The sequence below is a fragment of the Pteronotus mesoamericanus genome, unplaced genomic scaffold, assembly GCF_021234165.1.
Source record: "Pteronotus mesoamericanus isolate MK-2021 breed Mesoamerican mustached bat unplaced genomic scaffold, CSHL_Meso_final contig_163, whole genome shotgun sequence".
NCBI lineage: Eukaryota > Metazoa > Chordata > Mammalia > Chiroptera > Mormoopidae > Pteronotus > Pteronotus mesoamericanus.
In genome coordinates, this window is record NW_026555064.1 from 9,527,175 (window position 1) to 9,546,338 (window position 19,164).

A 19,164-nucleotide genomic window follows, 5' to 3' on the forward strand; every position below is an offset into this window, starting at 1 on the left:
AGGCAGTTGAGTGTGAGTCTGGAGTGCAGGGCAGAGGCCGGGGAGAGAGCCAGTTGCGAGCTGTCTGTGACAGAGTGTGGAAAAGCCAGGGACAACGGTGTAGACAGCGGAGGATGGTTCTTGAATGTCAACACTTAACTTAGAAATCAGAAAAACGAGGAGACATCGATTCAAGAGACTGAGAAGGAGCAGCCCTAGGAACCAAGTGAAGAAGCTGTTTCCAAAGGACGCAAGGACCACAGGGGTTAAGAGCTGTTGTGAGGGCAGGCAAGGCAAGGACTGAGGAAGAGTCCCACGCAGGGCATTGAAGTAAATACCTGGCTGCAGTTTCCTGTTACAAAGATTTTTAGCCAAGGAGGAAAAACTCATGAGTACAAAAATCAGGAGTTGGGGAGTGATCCGGAAATGAAAATTATAAAGGAAAAAAAGCAATTTGGAAACTATGAGCAAGACCCTCCCAGCTGGACAGACTGGAAGCAGAGGAGAACAGAGTGAAAAATGTTCATTTCCACAGCTCAGGGGCGGGCCCAGAATTTCACTACAGGAAAAACTTAAAGTCCGGATTCTGATGGGAAAGGGGCAGGCAGGCAACTCATCTTGAAACTGCATTTTACACGAGATTAAGAAAACATCGTGGTCCTTAACAAAGACCTGGGGGGGCGGGGTGTTTAAAAAGTCCCCCCCAGCATCAACTTGGGGCCACCGCTGCCCTGACCTGCGGCTGCCACACATGCGTGTGCATTTGTCCCCGTACAGAGCTGCCTGGCAGGGGGCAGTGGGGCCTGAAATGCACCCCATGCTGTGCACGCCATGCCACGCCCCAGGCCTGACAGGCGTGCCTTTTTCTAATTTGCACACATGCTAGTGGTAGCCCTACCTCAATGCAATGGGAACTATTTCGGGGTTTTTTTTTTTTCTACCTCCAATGTGCACAAATTGTATTTAGAAATTAAATTCTTGTATGCAGGAGAAAAGCTGCCAGCATTTACTGTACTTGGAGACTCTCCCTAATCTGTAAAGTGATTTTCAAAGGCGAGCTCTCCTTACCTGTGTGTCCATTGCCTCACTAGGCATTTATTACTGTTAATGCTTCCAGAGTCTGTTGCCTCTGGTTAGCAACCCAGGTCTACAGATGAGCATAAAAATAGAGGCATGAATTAAATCTGACTTCAGTAAATCTTCACTTGTCCTCCCAGGAACCAAGAAATTGATACCGGCTTGTGCGGCGCTCTGCAGTCCCTGTCTGAAAAGCTTGATTGGTGTCTTGCTAAGGTCAGTCTGTTCCTATTATTCTGGCTGTGTTGGCGCCCTCTGGTGGTGAAATTGTGTGCACGTTCATTCTGAATACTCTTACAAAGTGCTGGAGGGCCTTGCCCTGTGCCTTTTCACAGGGAGCCGCAGATTTCCCCTGATTGTGTGCCAGCATACAGCGAAGGGCAGCAGTGGTGGTCCACGTGAACACAGGTCGGACTGAATTGCCATCGATGGCGAAGGGCTTCTTAAAATGTTGTTTTGAGTTATAACATTATAGAGTAGAGTGTGCACATCGTAAGATTGTAGATACATGATGGATATCCAACACCCGGATCCAAAACATTTCCAGCCCCTTAGGTGAGGTTCTTTAAAAACGGGTTTGCTCATTAGCATTCGGATGTGTTTTGCGGCAGAGAAAACCACCTGTAGTGACAGAATCGCCACAGCTGTCCACTCAAAGTAACTGTGAGGAATGATTTGTGGCGTGGCAATTGAGATGAAAATACGTTGTGCACAGAGTCTGTTGTGCACAAACTCTAAGGTGGCGCACGGGTATTAACTGTCCTCCACTCCAAAGTGAAAATGACTCATTTCCGTTCCTTTGCTTGGCTTCAAGTCTCTTTGCTCTCTCTTGAACAGTTTTCCAATTCCATTTCTCTCTTCCGTTCAAAATCCCTTGACTGAGCACTGTGTGCTCAGGACTACAGGGCGGCGGAAGAAGCGAGGTTCCCCACCCTCTAAGAACTCAGGGACCGGCAGAGTTAAAAGCAAAAGGCGGAGTCCGGTGCTTCCAAACCAAGGCGTTAAGTATGACAGCAATAAGAGCTGACAGTTATAGAGCATGTCGTCCTAGTACTTCTGCAGGATGTTCCCCGCATCTCCTCATTTGACCCTTGTCACTGTCACCTTACTTTACTGGTGAGAAAATGAAAGCGCAGAGCGGCTAGTCATTTGCCCGGGGACAAAACAGCTGGCGAGCGGGACGGCGGGGACCTGGCTCCTCCACCTTCGTGTGGAACCCCCTTCCCCGCCGCTGTTTCTCGCGTGGGGCACTGGGGGGTGGGCAGGGCTCGCAGCGCGGCAGGGAGACCCTTGGCTGTCCTGCCCGCTGAGCCGCGCCACAAGCAGCCATGCTCAGCACGACAGAAAAAAATGCCAGGGGGCGTCTTTGTTCTGTCTCGGCTCTAGCCCGGCCCCTACCTCGCTGTCTCACAGACTCCCGCAAAAACTGGCTGCTACATTGAAATACAGCGAAAGTGACTCCGGAATGAACGAACACTCGACTATTCATTGTAATGGCACGTGTTTCTCCACGTCATGGGTAATGAACAGAATCAGGTGTCGAATGATGTTTTAAAAATTTCTATTTATATTGATGTTATGGGTGCTGCCCACCCATCAGTCATTTCTTTTTTTCAGTGTTGAAAGCACAAGAAAAAAGCATTCCTGCCACCTTCGGGGGCTCCAAATATTTCAAAAACAGATCAGGGCAGCAGTGCAAGATGTTGAAATCTCCCTGAGGGTGGCGTTTGCGTCTTCCTCGCGTCCGCTCCTCTACAGCCGGCAAAGGCTCGGGCCAACACGCAAAGCCTTCCCTCAAAACCGTCGCCAACCCTCCAAACGTGGGTGGGTTAGTGCCTCTGCCTCGTTGTGGAGCCTCCATACGCAGGCCTCTCAGGGGACAAGGACCACGTTTAATTTAAATATTATTTATTGCAGGCTCGGTGCAGGTGGAAGTAGAAAAATCCTAACAAGAGTCTAGTGGCAACTGGGAGGGTGTCGATGTGGAAAGCGGCTTCCAGCCCTCCAAGCCGCCCTGTACGAGGCCATGGTGCACTGGAGAAAGGGATTCGTGCAGTTGTTTGGGGAGAAAGTAAGGCAGGAACTCCGAGTAGTCAGTCCCCGTGGTCGCCAGCGCCCCTCCCCTTCAGGACACCCAACCACGTTGTGAGCAGTGGTTTGATTTCATCAGCCTCACGTTACTAGGCCCAGCTTTGTTGGGGTTGCAGTTTTACTTCTAATTTTTAATTCTGTTATGGTTTCATAACTGTAAAGAGTTATCAGCATAAAAACATATATTTGTGAGCTTTTTTTTTTACCTATTCTTAAAACAAAATGATTCTGAAAACATGATGAGTTGACCACCCTGAAGAAGTCTCCCTCCTTAAATGGGTGTCCACCTGCTGCTCAGCGGAGAAGCGCTGCACTACCCCCTTGGACCAACAGAGGGCGACAAACTCAGGCCAGGCTCCGCAGGAGCTCGCAGTGACCGGCGGCCCTCAGTGACCGCGGCCCTCCGTGGCCGGGGACACATGGGAAGGGTTATTCACCCGCTTTCCCGAGGTGATGGCGCTACAAGTGTTGCTGTTTGTTCTCTCTACTCTTCGATACGCTTTAGAAGTGGCTATTTAGCAAACAGTTTTATTCTTCATTTCCTATGGGAAATGGCATGCTTGTTGATTATTTTTTCATGTGCATATAGTTAAGTTGATTCTTTGTAGTGTAGTTTTACGGAGTTTGATAAATGCATAGGGTCTTGTATACACCACTCCAGTACCATATAGAACATTCCATCATCCTGAAAATTGCCCAATGTGGCCCTTTTGTAGAAAACTTTCCCCCTTTCCCCTAACCCATGGCAACCACTGACCTATTTTCTATCCCTATAGAAGTACCTTTCCCATAACTTCATAAAAATGTAGTCATATAATATGTAGTCTTTTGGACCTGACTTCTTTCATTTACAAAAGAATGTATTTAAGATTCACTAATGTTATTGTGGGCAAATCAGTAGCTCAATTCATTTTCATTGCTTAGTAATAGTCCATTGTGAATATATTAAGTTCATTTATCCATTACCCTGTTGAAGGGCACCTTGGTTGTTTCCAGTTTGGGATAACTATGAATAAAATTGTTATAAACATTCTTATATAAACTTTTGTGTAAAAATCAGTTTTCAACTCATTTGGAGTTGAAATAGCTTGGAGTGGGATTTCTGGGTCATTTTGTAAATATGTTTAACTTTGTAAGAAACCACCGCTACTGTCCTTCACAAGGGTTGTGCTATTCTGCACACTCTGCCGCAGTGAAAGGGAGTTCACATAGCTCTGCATCCTCACCAGAATTGAGTATGATCAGGGTTTTTTGTTCATTTGTTTGTTTGTTTCTTAGCAATCCTAATAAATGTGTAGTGCTAGCACACTATGGATTTCATTTACATTTTCCTGGTAGCAAATGATGTTGAGGATCTTTTATATGTTTATTTGCCATCAATATCTTCTTTGGGGAAATATCTGTTTAGATCTTTTGCCCATTGAAAAAATTGGAGTGTTTCTTTTTCTGATCATTGAGTTTTAAGATGTTATCAGTTCTGGCTGCAAGTGTTTGTCAGATGTGATTTGTAAATATTTTTTTCCCCAGACTGTGCCTTGTCTTTTCATTTTCTTAACTATCTCTTTGGCAGAGAAAAGATTTAGGTTTTAATAACATCCAATTCATCCATTTTTCTTTTATGGATTGTGTTTTTGATTTGGTGTCTAAAACTCCTCGCCACACCCAAGATGGCTTGTACTATCTGCTGTTCTCTTTTAGACATTTTATAGTTTTACATTTGATGTTTAGATTTATAACCTATTTTGAGTAACTTTACTTTTTTATGCTGTTGATATGGTAATTTTTATCATTTGATTTTTAAAACTTGAGCCAGGCTTGTATTCTTAGGATCTGGCCAGTTTATTTATGATTATGCATTCATTTATTTTTATATATATTCATTCATTTATCTATTTATGATCATGTATTATCCTTTTTATATATTACTAGATTCAATTTGCTAATATTTTGTTGAGAATTTTTGCCTTTACATTTGTGAGGCACCTGCGTCTATAGTTTACTGGCAATATTTAGTCTGGCTTGGGCCTCAGGATAATGCTGATTGCATGAAGTGAGCTGGGAAAACATTCCCTTCTCTTCTATACTCTGAAAGATATTGTATATAATTGACATTCTTTCTTTCTTCCATGGTTCACAGAATTTACTAGCGAAACTGTCTCGGTTTTCTTTTTGGAAGATTTATACTATAACTTCAATTTCTTTAATAGGTATAGGACTACTCAGGTTAAGTATTTCTTCCTGAGTAAGTTTTAGTAGTTTGGACTTTTCAGGGTATTGGTGCATCCTGTCTAAAGCGGTGAATTTATGAACATAAAGGGGCTCCAATGCCCATGAGTCAGGCGTGATGTCCCCTCTCTCATTCCAGATATTGGTAAATTGTGTCTTTCTCTTTTTCTTGGTCAGCCTAGCCAGAGGCTTATCAATGTTAGGACTTAGTCAAAGAATCAGCTTTTGGTTTAATTGATTTAATGCATATTTTTCTGTTTTTAATTTCATTGATTTCTCTTCTATATTATTTTCTTTCATCGGCTTGCTTTATACTTAATTTGCTGCCCTTTAATTTCTCAAGGTGAAAAAATAGGTCCATGAATTTAGATTTTTCTGTAGCTGTTTTCTAATATAAGCATTTAATGCTATAAATTTCCCTTTAAGATGCTTTGGCTGCATTCTACAAATTTTTGATATTGTATTTTTATCTTAACTTAGATTGAAATATTTTTTCATTTCCCTGAAGTCCTCTTTGGCCCATGAATTATTGTATTGATATGTATTGCTTAATTCCCAAATATTTGGGATTTACCAGATAGATATCTTTCTATAATTAATTTCTAGTTTAATTCCATGTGATGTGATAATACATTTTGTATATTTTCAATTCTTTTCCATTATTAAGGGCTTTTATGTCTGAGAGGATTCCATGTGCAGTTTAGAACAACATGTATTTTGCTGCTGTTGGATTCAGTGCGCTATAAATGTCAAATTGGACAAGCTGGTTGATGGTGGTGTTCTAGTCATCTATATCCTCACTGATTTTCCTGCCTACTCGTTCTATCAGTTTCTGAGAGAGGAATGTTGAAGTCTTAATCTAAAATTGTAGGTTTGTCTACTTCTCCTGTAAGGTCTACCAGTTTTTCTCTCGTATATTTTGAAGCTTGTTTGGGTGCCTACACATTTAAGATTGCTCTGTTTTCTTGGAGAATTGACTTCTTTTTTATTATGTAATATTCTCTTTATATTTGATAATATTTTCTATTATGAAGTCTACTTTGTCTAAAATTAATGAAAATACTTTATTAGTGTTTACATGATACATCGTTCTCCATCTTTTTGTTTTTAACCTAAATATGCCTTTCTATTTAAAGTGGGTTTCTCATAGACTGCATATTCTTGGGTCCTGTTTTTGTTGTTGTTATTATTGTTGTTGTTATTTTTAGTCAATTCAGGTCATTTCTATCTTCTAAAAATTTCATTATTATTTTATTACAGTTTTCCCAATTTTTATGTCATTTCTATGTTTAACTGTGTGTTTGGACCTTTCACATTAAGGATGATTATTGATATGATGGGATTAAAGTCCACCATCTTACTAGCGGCTTTTTAAATTTGTTTTACTTGCTATTTATTTCTTTTTACCTTCTTTCCTGCCTTCTCTGGGTTTAAATCAACATTTAAAAACTTTTTTAATGGCTGCCCCAGTATTTACAATATATATATTTTTAAAAATCTCAATCTACCTTCAAATAGACTATTATATGTGCAGTTCAAGAACCGTGCACCGGCACATTCCCAATTCTACCCTCCCTGTCCTGTACGATTGTTCTCATGGGTTGCACTCGTATAAATTCTGTAAGTGCACAATAATACATTGTTAATTAATATTGTTGCTTTAAACAGTTGATTATTTTTAGAGCAATTAAAACTAGGCAAAAAGAATTTTATAAGCCCTTCATTTATTTCTGACACTCTTCACTTCTGGTGCAGATTCAATTTTCTGACTTGTATTTTGTCTTTAAGAATTTTCTTTAATATTTCTTATAAAGTCGGTCTGCTGTTTGTAAGCAGGTCCCTACACTTTTGTTTCTGAGAAGGTCTTATTTTATTTATACCTTAGGGCATTTTTCAGGATAGAGAATTCAGGATTGACGTTTTTCCCTCTTTTAGCTCGTTTAAGATATTCTTTTTTACAGTTTATCACAAGAAATCTGCTCTAATTTTTATTCTTGTTCTTTTGTAGGTAACATGTTTTCCCTTCTGGTGTCCTTTAAGACTTCTTTTGTGTCTTTAGTGTGTCTTGGTGTTTTACTTTTTTTTTCGTTTTGTTGTTTTATTTGCCTTTGTTTGGTATTTGGTGTTTGGGTTTAAAAAAAAAATTCTTCTTGGTGTTCTCTGAATTTCCTGGATCAATGGTTTGATGTTAGTCACTGCTTTAGAAAAGTCTCAGCCATTATTTCATGTATATTTCTCCTATCCGTTCTTTTTCTCCTTCTGAGATTCTAAATTGTGCGTACATTAGACTGCTTGATGTTGTTCCACACTTTGTTCTTTTCTTTCCTCACTTTCTTTTCCGACGTATGTTTCAGTCTGGGTCAATGTTAGTGACTTACATTCAGCTTCATCGGTGGCTTCTTTAACTGCATCACGTTTACTGGTGTGCCTGTCAATGATACTCCTTATATCTGTTACTGAGTTTTTTATTTCTAGCATTTTTAAAATTTCTTACTGTTTTTATTTCTGTATTGAGATTATCTGATTTTTCATTTTGTCTACTTTTCCCATTAGATCCTTCAACATATGGATCCTAGTAACTTTAAATTCCCTGGATGATAAAGCCAACATATGTCCAAATCTGGTTTTGAGGATTGCTCTGTCTTTCCAGACTGTGTTTTTTCTTGCCTTTTTGTATGCCACATAATTTTTTCTGTTTAACGGTGAACATATAGTATAGGAAAATAGAAACCAAGTATTTTTTGTGCCAAGAGATGAGCATGTCTTTCCTTCTGCTAGGCCTTTAATGTGACAGTTTATGTTGATCTAGTCAGAAATTGGACTGGAAGGTTGTTGCTATGCTTCTCCTCAGTACCCCAGAGGCTTCAGATTCCTCTGGTGACACTTCAGGTCTGTCCCCGCTCTGGCGTTGGGTCTTCATTCGGGCTAGCCTCGTGAGAAACTCTGTGTCTTGCATTTCTCAGCAGTTCCACTGCAACCCTCGTTAGCACGGCAGTGAGAAGCGGGCGAGGGGCGGCCCCGTAGGTGCTCATGAAGCTCCCGTCTCGGACACTGGAAGCCCGGGCCTCAAGCGTCCTCTCCCCTTCGCAGGCTGTAGTGTGGGACCAGCAAGTGTTCTCGTTCCTGCCCCAGCGGCTGCAGCGGCTTTCCACCAGCGCCCTCAGGATACAGTTTTGGTTTCCTCCCTCTGTAGGTTAAAGATTTGCTGGGGAGGGAGGACAAAGGAGATGTCTCTGGCTGCTCTTCCCCGTCCCCAGTTAGCACCTTACAGGGTATTTCCTGAGGATTCTTCCTGATCTTTCCTGTGAGCAAGCACCTGGTGTTCTCAGAGGAAAAACCTACAAGGGGGTGTGAAACTCCCTATGTTTGCAGCCCCTGAGACTTCACACTCTCCTGCTAGCCCACACCTGGCCTTTGGCAACGCTTTCAAGATTTTTAGTTTAACCTTACCAGCCTGTGCGGGGTTCAGCAGCACCTGTCTCGGGTAAACAAATGCTTGGCTCCTGTCTCTCCCTGCAGGCCTTCGTCTTTCCTTTGGTTCTAAGGTACTTGCTGGCCTGCAGTCCTGGGTGGGGCAAAAGGAGGCTTTGCGAGTACAACAAATGCAGAGTTTATTCTTCTATTATGATTTTTAATTGTTATGTTATTTTCCACACAAACAATGGTAAGCCTACTTTTGCCCTACCCTGTATGAGTGCTCTGGTAGCATCAAGAAAAGTTAATTTGAAGTTTATCCAGCTTTTTTCTTATTGTAAGGGTAGAAACACAGCTTTTTGTGCAGCTCTTAATTCTCTGACCTTTTATCTCAGCCACTATGTATGTTTTAAAATTTAAATTTCATCAGCATTAACTCAATGTTTAAAGTTTTGGAGGACTTTTGCCACAACCCCAGAACATCTTTCTAACTACATTTAGAAACAAGAACTGGGAATCACCAGTGAAGAGGGTATAAAAATGTAATGGCATAGAATTTTGAGTCAGTCGTTTCTATATATATTTTCTTTTCCATATGTTTCTCTTACTCAGACTTGGAGCCGAGTCTGTGTTCCATTGCCTTAGGGAGTCTCCTCGCTGTAAGGGTGTGGTGGGACAGAAAGAAGCAACTCCAAGAACTTCTGGGGTTTGTTTCCAGAAGCCAGAGCCCCTCGTGGAACTTGGGAGGCTTTCAGAGAAGGAAGGAGCCCTTTCCAGACTAGAAGACAGTTTCCTGCACCAGGACTGGATGGCAAGGAGGGCCTTGGAAGAGAGCTGAACGGAGGCCACAGAACCCCTGGCAGAAGCCCTGTGCACTCTCTCCAGGCGGACAGGGCCCATGGGCCACCTTGCAAAAGATTCCCCTCTTAGGCCTGGCTTGGAAGCATGAAGTACCGCCAGTCCCGAAAAGCCATGAGGACCAAAGGCAACGAAGTCTTAGCAGAAACCTGGAACGAACCCCAGAGTCCTCCACCTCCACAGACAGCTTCACTCTGCAGAATATGCTCGACCCTGACCTGACCTTGACGGAAGGAGGGGAGGCTCCGAGAAGGACGGAGATTCTATTTCCCATGAGCGTGGAGAGATGCCAAGTCCAACACAAGTCGGTTTCTAGAAAATAGAGATTCACTGTTGCTAGCACACCTTAATTTGTGGGCTGAGAATCACACCTGGTACTAAAGGATTTCACTCCCAGGGACCCAGCTGTCGTTCCGTTTTGTTGGGAACATTTTGGATTCTAATGACTCAAGATTTTTTTCCACTCTGAGGCATCTGAAGGGTTCAGTGTGCTCTCAACAGTAATGATGGCTCCTGAGGTGGGGTGGGCGAGGTGATAGAGAGCGGGGTGGGGATCGGGTGGGGGGGCAGTTTGCTTGGATCTTGCAGGGGATCCCGAAAACTATACCTCCCGCGCACTAGCTCCCTTGCCCACACTTTCCTGAGAATCGCCATTCTCCTTTCTTGGTCTATGTGCTTGTTTTTCTCAACCTGGATGCTCAAACAAGGGCACAGATTGATGCTTCTAAGCAGGAGGTGTGATCTTACAAAGCTGCATGTGAAAGCAAACGCATTTCTGTGGAAACATATAGGGCTGTACACATGAACTGTCATTTGCAGTACAAACAACTAAAGAATAAGTGTTTTTGTGAATATATAGGTAGGAGAGAGAAAAAAGAAAATCCCTAGATTTCCTCCTCGTGAAGTGGTGGTCGACTTGGGAAGCTGTCCTTCTTCTGACCCGGCCTCCCATGGAGGCCCCGGAAGGATCACGTGAGACAGGAACACTGAGAGGAAAATGTCCCCCCAGTGTACCACTGAGAGAGTTCCTGCATTTCTCCTGCCCCGTCCTGTTGACTGAGCGCTGGGGCCGGCGTGTTGAAGGCGGGGCCTCCACATCCCAGAGAGAGGAGGGCGGTTTCGCTTGCATTCCTGCCAGTGAGGCTGCAACGGACTGCAGGTGTCGGGGTGGACATCGCCTTTGGCACCGAGTCTGCCAGAGCATCTGTCTGCCGCTGTTGCGGAGAGACGGTTAGAGGCCTGGTCATAGAACCCGCATTCTTATTTTTTGTCAATGCCTCGCCACCGCACAAGGTCACAGCAACCTGCGATCCTAAAGCTGCTGCCACGTTGTGCCTGTTTCTCTCACCTCATAAAATCATATTGTAGCCTTTCTTCTCTTCCCTTGGGGGGAAGAGGCATGAGGCCAGCAATATCTTGGATGTCGAAGTAGAAAGCAAGAACCAGGTAGAGAACGTCTACAAGTCTAGGTTAAAATGTTCAAAAGGTGATTGACTGGAGCCCAGAAGGCACCGTGGTCCCACTAGACAGGGTGGGTGTCACTGGCGTCGCACGGAGGGGGTCTAGCTGCTGCCCCAGGAGGCTGGGTGGGGGCTGCCACCTGGCTGCTAATGGGAGATGCTACTGAGCGCAGAGAGTGTCCTGTCCAGGGGTGGGATGGGACGGGTCCTTCCGAGCGCGCTCCTGTTATGGCGCACGGGTTAGGAGCTCAATCCCCGGAGTTCAAGCTGGGTTTGGATCCCACTTCCTCATTGTGCGACTTCTGGTTAGCCACTGAAATATGGAAAGGGGATAAGACCCCTATCTCAAAGGGCTACTGTGAGGATTAGATCAGGAAATGGAGCACAGAGCGTCCGGAGCTACGCATTCAATGCCGGATACTGTTAGCTGCCCTCCTCCCTTTTAAATATTTAAGCCGCAGTCTACTCCTGTGTACCACGACCCAGAGGTCGCTGCCCCCGGAAAAGGAGTGCCTGTTAACATCCAGGGGAAGAATGGAGATTTGCATTTTTATTATTTGCCTCATGGAGGAAAGAGAATTTCATGTTCTTTTCAGGGGATTTGTTAGGGTCCAGAAAGTAGGTTCTTTGCGTAGGAGTCCCAACATAACATGGGGACACTGAACTGCCAGCCAGCCCTCAGATTCTTCCCACAGAAAGTGTGGTCCGGTGTTTGTGTCGCTTGGGTTCCAGGGACTCAGATGCATTTGGTAGCAGGCGGATATTGCAAGAATAGACAGAGAGGTGAAAATGGCAGGGAACCGTCTCAGCAGCCACGGAGCCGTGCCTCTTGGGGACCTGGGGGGGTGGGGGTCACGCATGTTACACAGGAGCTCAGGTCCCAGGGGCCCCTCCGGCCACGGTCATCTCATGGACCTTTGAGACTACCTTCTCATTGCTCTAGACACCAGTGTCTCCACCGAACACCCGGCCAGCTTCTCTGTCAACTTCTACATCTGCTGCACTTGCTTGAGATGTGTCTCCTTGATATGCACATCCGAGAGAGAGGGTCTCTGTGGCATGTTTTGTTCTCCAGTGTATAGGGTGCCTGTTACGGGGCTGAGTTCTCACTCTCAGACAGCACTGGAATCCCAAAAGGAGAGAGAATGGGACCCAATTATATCACAAAATGGTGACTTACTGCCTTCATCCTTGGCTTTCCTTTGTAAATGCGTATGAGAGAATTGAACTCCATGGCCACCTCCCCAGGATACTCACTTAGGTCCTTGGATCTGAGACTCCTCTCTTAGGTGCAGATGGAAGGTATGTAATAAGAGAGATGAATTTTCTGTTCTTCTTGCTCTCCACGCTAGCTCATGTGCCAAGTTTGAAATCCACATGTCTAGTTTGGTGACTTTTTACTTGTAGGAGAAACTTCAGGTTAGTGACTTAGTTAATTTGTTCAAGTAGAAAAGCAGCAGTTTATGACAAATGCAGGAAGTGACACGAGGACCTCCTGGCATGAAAGGACGGAGGCCTGGCTCCCTGAGAGGTGCGCCAAGGAGCCCCGGACCTGGCTGCCCCGCCGGAGGGAGCAGTCGCGCCTAAATGACCATCATTTCTTACATCACCTTTACTTAGCGAACCTCTAAAATGTCTCCTCAATTTTACAGAAAATCCATGTGAAGGCTGATGTGACCTACAGATGAATTTCTTTCTGGGTACTTCTTTCTGTGGGTTGCAGAATTCCTAGATGGCATAATGACCAGTATTTTTTTAAAATATCAGCAAGGAAACATTCTGCCCTTGGTAGTAACAACAGCAAGCTTATGAGATAAGACAACAAAAATCCCTGGATTTCCGAATAATTTTACTCCAAACTACTAATTAAAATATATAATTATGTAATCACATATGTAAATCTGGGTTTTCCTTTGCAGGGCCCCTCGTTCAAACTCAAAGGGTATTTTTAGGTCCTGTTTTTTTCTTTTCACCCAGTTTGATCCGTTAACAAGAAAGTCTTATCAACCATCAACTTGCTCGAAAGCATGAGCTTTTAAATCACATGGCTCATTCCAAAATTAGAACCGCCCCCTCTGGGGGGGCCACGTCCAGACTTTCAGGAAGCAGTTGTCGCTAGATCTTCGGTCTGACGTGCGTCTTCGGGTAAAAGCTGCTAAGAAATGTTCCTTGGGATGGCGTGGGTAGGGAAAGCAATAAAAATGGCATTTCCATTTTTTAACAAGTAAACTCCAATTCATATTTGCTAGAAAGCTATAGAGCTGTTTCTCACTTAAAGTGTTTTTTCCTAAAATGTTTGTCAAACAAAATTATTTTAAAAGCAAAGCACGGTTTCTCATTGGTGCATTTTGAAAATGCATTCTCATGAGATATTTTAGGTGGCAGAAAAATATTTTATTACTACTAAAAATAATCACTACCATTTATGGAAGGCTTACTACCGGCCAGGCATTGTTCTAAGTTCTTCACACCATTCTCTCATTCCCACAATGATAAGAGATACTGTCCCAATTTTCCAGATAAGGAATTGAAAAAAATGAGTTTAGGTAACCAGCCCACAATCTCGTGTTTGAGGTGGAGAAAAGATGAGCTCATGCATGACCCTGAGCCACCCCCTTAGCTAACAGAGGCTGCAACCAAAAGCCGCCCAGGTTCACCAGGAGGGAGGATGTTTTCTAGTCTGTCCGACATTGAGATAAAATGCTCTGTAAATTGGATTGTGGAGCTTGAGTTCTCCATCTTCACCCTTGATATCTTTCTAGGAACTTATCTCGGATGGCCCTACTGTTTCTTTTGGCTTTATACTGGCTCATGGTGGATAGTTGGGAAATATTAATTGCATGATGTACAATAGATTCACTCATTATATGGGAATGAATCAACTAGCTTCCTCCCTCCCTCGGGGTATTTATAGAATAGCTAATTGAATATTAGTTTAACTGACTTGAATGCAGATATTATAGTTTCAAAAGTGCTACTGAGAAACAGTTGCAGAAATCAGACAATTGGAGATTTTATAAACATGTTTTATTAATGTTAGCTGGATTGAAGAGTAAGGCTTCACTGTGGGCACAGTCAGACTCTCTTATGCTTTTCACCACACCTGAAACTTTGTACACCACCCCTAAGGGAAGGCTGGCTCTGCAGAGATACATACGTGAACCTACGTACGTATGTGTGCTGCATATTCAGAGTGAAACAGCTGCAGCAGCTGTATTTACTGTGTCCCTCCATCGCATCCAAGTGAGAGCCTGGCCTTTACACCTGGCCCCACAGCAGGTAGGCTCTGACCTTTCATGATTGCCACCCAAGAGGCAGGAGGTGAGCACAACACTCCCATCCTCGGACAAGGAGACCCAATAAGAAAGAGGGAGAAGGGGCCGAGTTCCTCCTGCTGCGTCCTTCCGTCTTCACCAAGCAGACAGGTAGCACTTGGCCCTCATGGGAGAGTAAACAGGTGAGCGAGGGGCTGCAGCTGCTTCCCACTGGTTTCAGAGGTGTGGGAGCTCCTACCAGATGGCCCAAGGCCAGGACTCTGTGAGGAAGGGGGGCGAGGCCCTGCCAGTGCAGGAAGCTGTGTGGTATGCCCCAGCCTGCTGGGCGCTGCTTTGGCAATGAGTTCTCACTCATGGAAAACAGAGACACAGATCTACGGTGCATGGAGTGACGGTTCCTGAAGAGTTCATGGTTTTTTGTGATTTGCATAAGCTTTGACCAGAACCTTGTGAGATAAACGAGGTGGAACCCAGCCAGCAGCAGTTCAGTGGCTGGGAATGCACTTGCCACAGCATCCTAGGAACGTCTCTGTCACGGGCAGAGGCAGGAGCAGCCTGCTTGAAATAAGGAAGCATCAGATTTAGGGAGCTTTTAATTAATACTGTATTATTTCCAGCACTTTAGGAATTCCATAATGGAGCAACCCAACCAAGTACAACTACCTTATTTTGCTGTGTATAATGCACACTTTTTTGCCCAAATTTTTTAAGGAAAAATAAAGATATGCATTACATATGGGTCTAATGATTACATACCATGGGTATAGTAATGGTACAATAACCCTGTGTATAATGCGCATAAAACGGTGGGTGCGCATTATACACAGCAAAATATGGGTGACTGGGGATCAATCTGGCTTGATTTTTCACATGGCAAGGTTGAAAAAGGATTAATATATATATGAATTTACAACCATCTCTCTCCCCACATTTTAAGGATAACCGTTGCCTCAGTCGCTCAATTCCTATGCCTCTGGTGTTCTGGTCAGGGAAATGGGTAGAAAGGAGAATTGGGAGAAGTGAAGAGACGTGTTTTGATTACATAGGAAAAGGCATAGAGCCACCTAAGGAAGCAAAGAAATATCCATCGCCCAAGAAGGACAGCAAGAGAGAGGGGAGGAGTGAGTGACAGGGGAGGCAGCTGGGGCTGGAGAGTTTGGAAGAGAGGAAGAGAGAAGTTTGAGTAGCTGCCATGCGCTGCAGGATTGGGGCGGAGAGGGAGGAATGGAGATTTGTAGCAAGTTTGCAATAGGCACTTCTGGGTAACTCTCTCTCACCAACATCGAAAGAAAGCTTTACTAAAGAGCTTCATCGCTCTTCAAGATTTTGGAATAGGATTTGCACTTTCTTGGATGCATTTTCAAGAGGGGACAGGTTTCAAGGAATGGCAAAGAAGCCCAGGTTCATCTGTATCTGTGAATTTGGATCTCTCTAGAGTGAGCCATCCAGTGGGTGCGGGCAAGAAGAGGTGATTGTAGAAAGGTGAGCCTGGGCGGTGGCCGCAGCGCTCAGCAGGGTGTGACGACAGCTCCAGCGGAGTGGTGGCCGCGTGCGTTAGAAAGCGGTCCTTGGCAGAAACCAGACACCTGCAGTACTGTCGTCTTTCCAGTCACTCCAGTCTCCTACCAATGGGCTTCCTTGGCTGAGGCTTGTGAACAGCGCATGGCAAACTGTCTTGGGGCCTTCCAGCCCAAAGGGTGTTTGCTGGGGAGGCGAGGTGCCCCTGGTGGGCGCAGCATTAGGAAAGTCACTGGGCTGGGACTCAGAAGAGCCGGGCCTCAGGCTCAGTGCTGCTGCTGGATGGCCCTTCACCTGCTTGGCCCGTGCCCTCACCTGTTAAACAACAGTCTTGGGAAGGTGATATCAATGATCCCTTTTGGTTCCAGCATCCCATGACGCCTTTCCAGCTACTCATTCCCCATTGCAGTTATTGGAGCCAATTTGTCCTGTGCCGGAGGTCTGGCCAGCGCCCCGCACCCACCCAGATGTTCCTCCCACTCGCGTCCTGCCCCTCCCAATCAGACCTAACTGCGAGCAAGCAAGGACCACGCAGCCATGACTAGAGCGGGACAGCTGCATGCTCCTTGACCTTGAGCTCTAAGCTCCCTGGGGGAGGGAGCGGGTGTCTCCTCAGTGACCCGGGCGCTCCGGGAAGCACGGCCCCTGCACGTGTACACACTCAGATGAAGACAGCAGAGCTGGCCTCCGGAGCTCAGACAGCTTGCCTAGCAGGAGGAGGCAGCCTTGTTTTGCTACAGACACTTCTTAGAGCCCCTGAGACAGCAACTGGATAAATATAGGAGGGGTGACGCATGATCTTGGAGCGGAGGTGCGCGCGTGAGCGTGAGCGTGCGCACACAAACAAGCCTGCAAGCTGTTGACTGCCACGTGGCCCTCACCCTCCAAGCATCCGCGCTGAGGCTCCCACAGCCAAAAAGTGTCAACAGAATGGGGTGTCATCAAAGAAGCCTGCCGCGGGTGAGAGGGGGCCGCGAGCGCAGCCATGCCCTCTGTTCTGTGGAGCCTTCTCAGAGGTCGCCCTCTGGTGGGCCCAGGCTGTATGTAACCCTGATTACTGCAGTGCCCAGGCGAGCTTTCTCAATGAAATACCGCAGATCCTTCCAGGCTCTGTGAAAGCGCCGGCTCAGTGGCATTATCGAAAGGCCTAGAAAATGAGTGGGGGAAACTGAGCAGGTGTTTTGCTCGTTGTGAAAGGCAAACGCTGATTTGGAAGGTCTCAAGGTAGGGAACGTGGGCCAAAGTCAGTACTGCCAATTTTTAATTACCAGCACAATTAGCAGCCTGGCTTAACAACAAGTCTATTTTGTCAAGCTCTGTTTCAGAACCAGAGAATTGCAGCAATAGCACTGAACAGATGAACAGTGCAGGGATCATACCCACACCCCAATACCATGCCTGCGCGCAGTCCCGGCCTCGCAGCAGCCCTGCCACCAGCAGACATCTGGCACTTCCTTCTTGGCCCTGAATAAATTGGCCTACGGGCGGAGAGCAGGCCTCTGTAAGGCCATCTGCCCTGTGGGTGATCAGTCCATGATAAGTAAACTAGATTAAATCAATGTGCTAGGCATCAACAGTAACTTCTTGGGATTTAAAAACAAACAAACAAAAAAACCAAACAAACAAACATAAAAAACCCACCAGAATCCTTTTTGCTCTTATTATCATCCCTAGTCATGACTGTCACTTGAAATAATGTTGAACCATTTCAAGGAAAGGCATATAACCTCTAAAGGTTACTAAGTGCCATCTCCTCGGGGACAGGATCTCTGTGGGAGACCCTGTGTCAGGCGTCCATCAGGCCTCAGGGTGCTTTGGTGCGAGTCCCCTTGGAGAAAATCAGGCCTGAGAGGCTGAGACGGGTCAGGAGCGCGCACCTGTGGGGCCTGCGGGGTCTCTGAGGAACCAGAAGGCTCAGTAATGACAGCAGAGGACGTGGCCTCCAGACTGAATTGGAGAAGCAGGGGCCATAGGCTCTGGCCAGTTCCTGCCCAGCCCTGGCTGAGCCTGCTGCCTCTTCATTCCTGGGTCCCCGGGGGCGGCTGACTCTCCTCCAGAACTGACTTTAGGGCAGTCCCGGCGGAAGGACTCTGATTCCTCCAGAGACACTAGGCAACTCCCCAGCCACGCCACATCGTGAGTTCAGCTCCTCTACTGGGGTGGGCAGTGGGCTGAGTGCTGTTAATTGCAGAGTCACGAAGAAAGTCTTGCCCCCAAATATGGCATCTCTTGATGACTAATTCCACCATTAGAAACCCGTTTGTGAGAAACGGCCACTGCTCTTCTTTGAGAGCCATCTGCAACACTATACAAGGAAACGCCTTTCATTCCCCACCCTTTCCCTGCTGACACCTACAGTGTACAAACTCCATTTCTTAGGTTTCTTTACCCACTGACTTCCAGTGAGGGGAGGCCAGAGGGCTCGGGAAGGGGAGGAGCTGGGGTATTCCCACTCTTCTCTCTTTGCCTTGGTGGCGTCTCTTGCGTTTTCCTCTATGGTTCCAGTTCCCACCAGACAGCTCAACCGCGGCTCCAGTGTCCCCACGGTGGTCCAGGCTCTTGTCCCTTGTTACCTCCAGCTCGAGCTCTTCCTGATCTCTGCCTCCTCACCTCTTGGTGCTTCAGCTCTGCCAGCTGCTTTGTGCTCAGTTTCCCTATTAATTCCCTTTTGTGAACTGTCTTGGGCTCTTTGTTCTTCTCTCAACCCTGACTTATTCAGAGGGTTTGCACATGAACACATTATAAGAGAAATGGATGATTTACATCTCTGCAAGACCCAAGTAGCAGTGAAGTCCTAGGGTGCTCAGGGAAGGACTCAAAGGGGAGAAAAGATGGAGAATTTGCCCCAGGTCTTCTCTACCCTACAGAAGGCCCCTTTGACTCCCATGTGGCAGAGCAATAACCACCGTCCTGGCCTGTGACCCTCAGACTCTACACCACACATCTCTGCCCCAGCTGAAGCCTGCTTCCTGGCACCCATGATTCGTGAACTCCCTGCACATCCACCCCCCTGCCTAGAACAGCATCTGTCCCACTCGTCTCTGTCTACAGGGCTCTCCTCCTTTGCAGCCCCGCTCCACACCTGAAATCTGAGTACCCTGTACTGCTACCTGTCCTTCCGCAAGTCACAGATGTGATCTGAGCTTCAACGCCCTTGTACTCTTGTGCTTGTTTGTTTTGGCCAGTGACCTTGTAGTTTTCATTGCACATGCTTTCCCATGTGGCCCACAGAAGCTGAAGGTCTCAATGGCAATGAGACCACATCT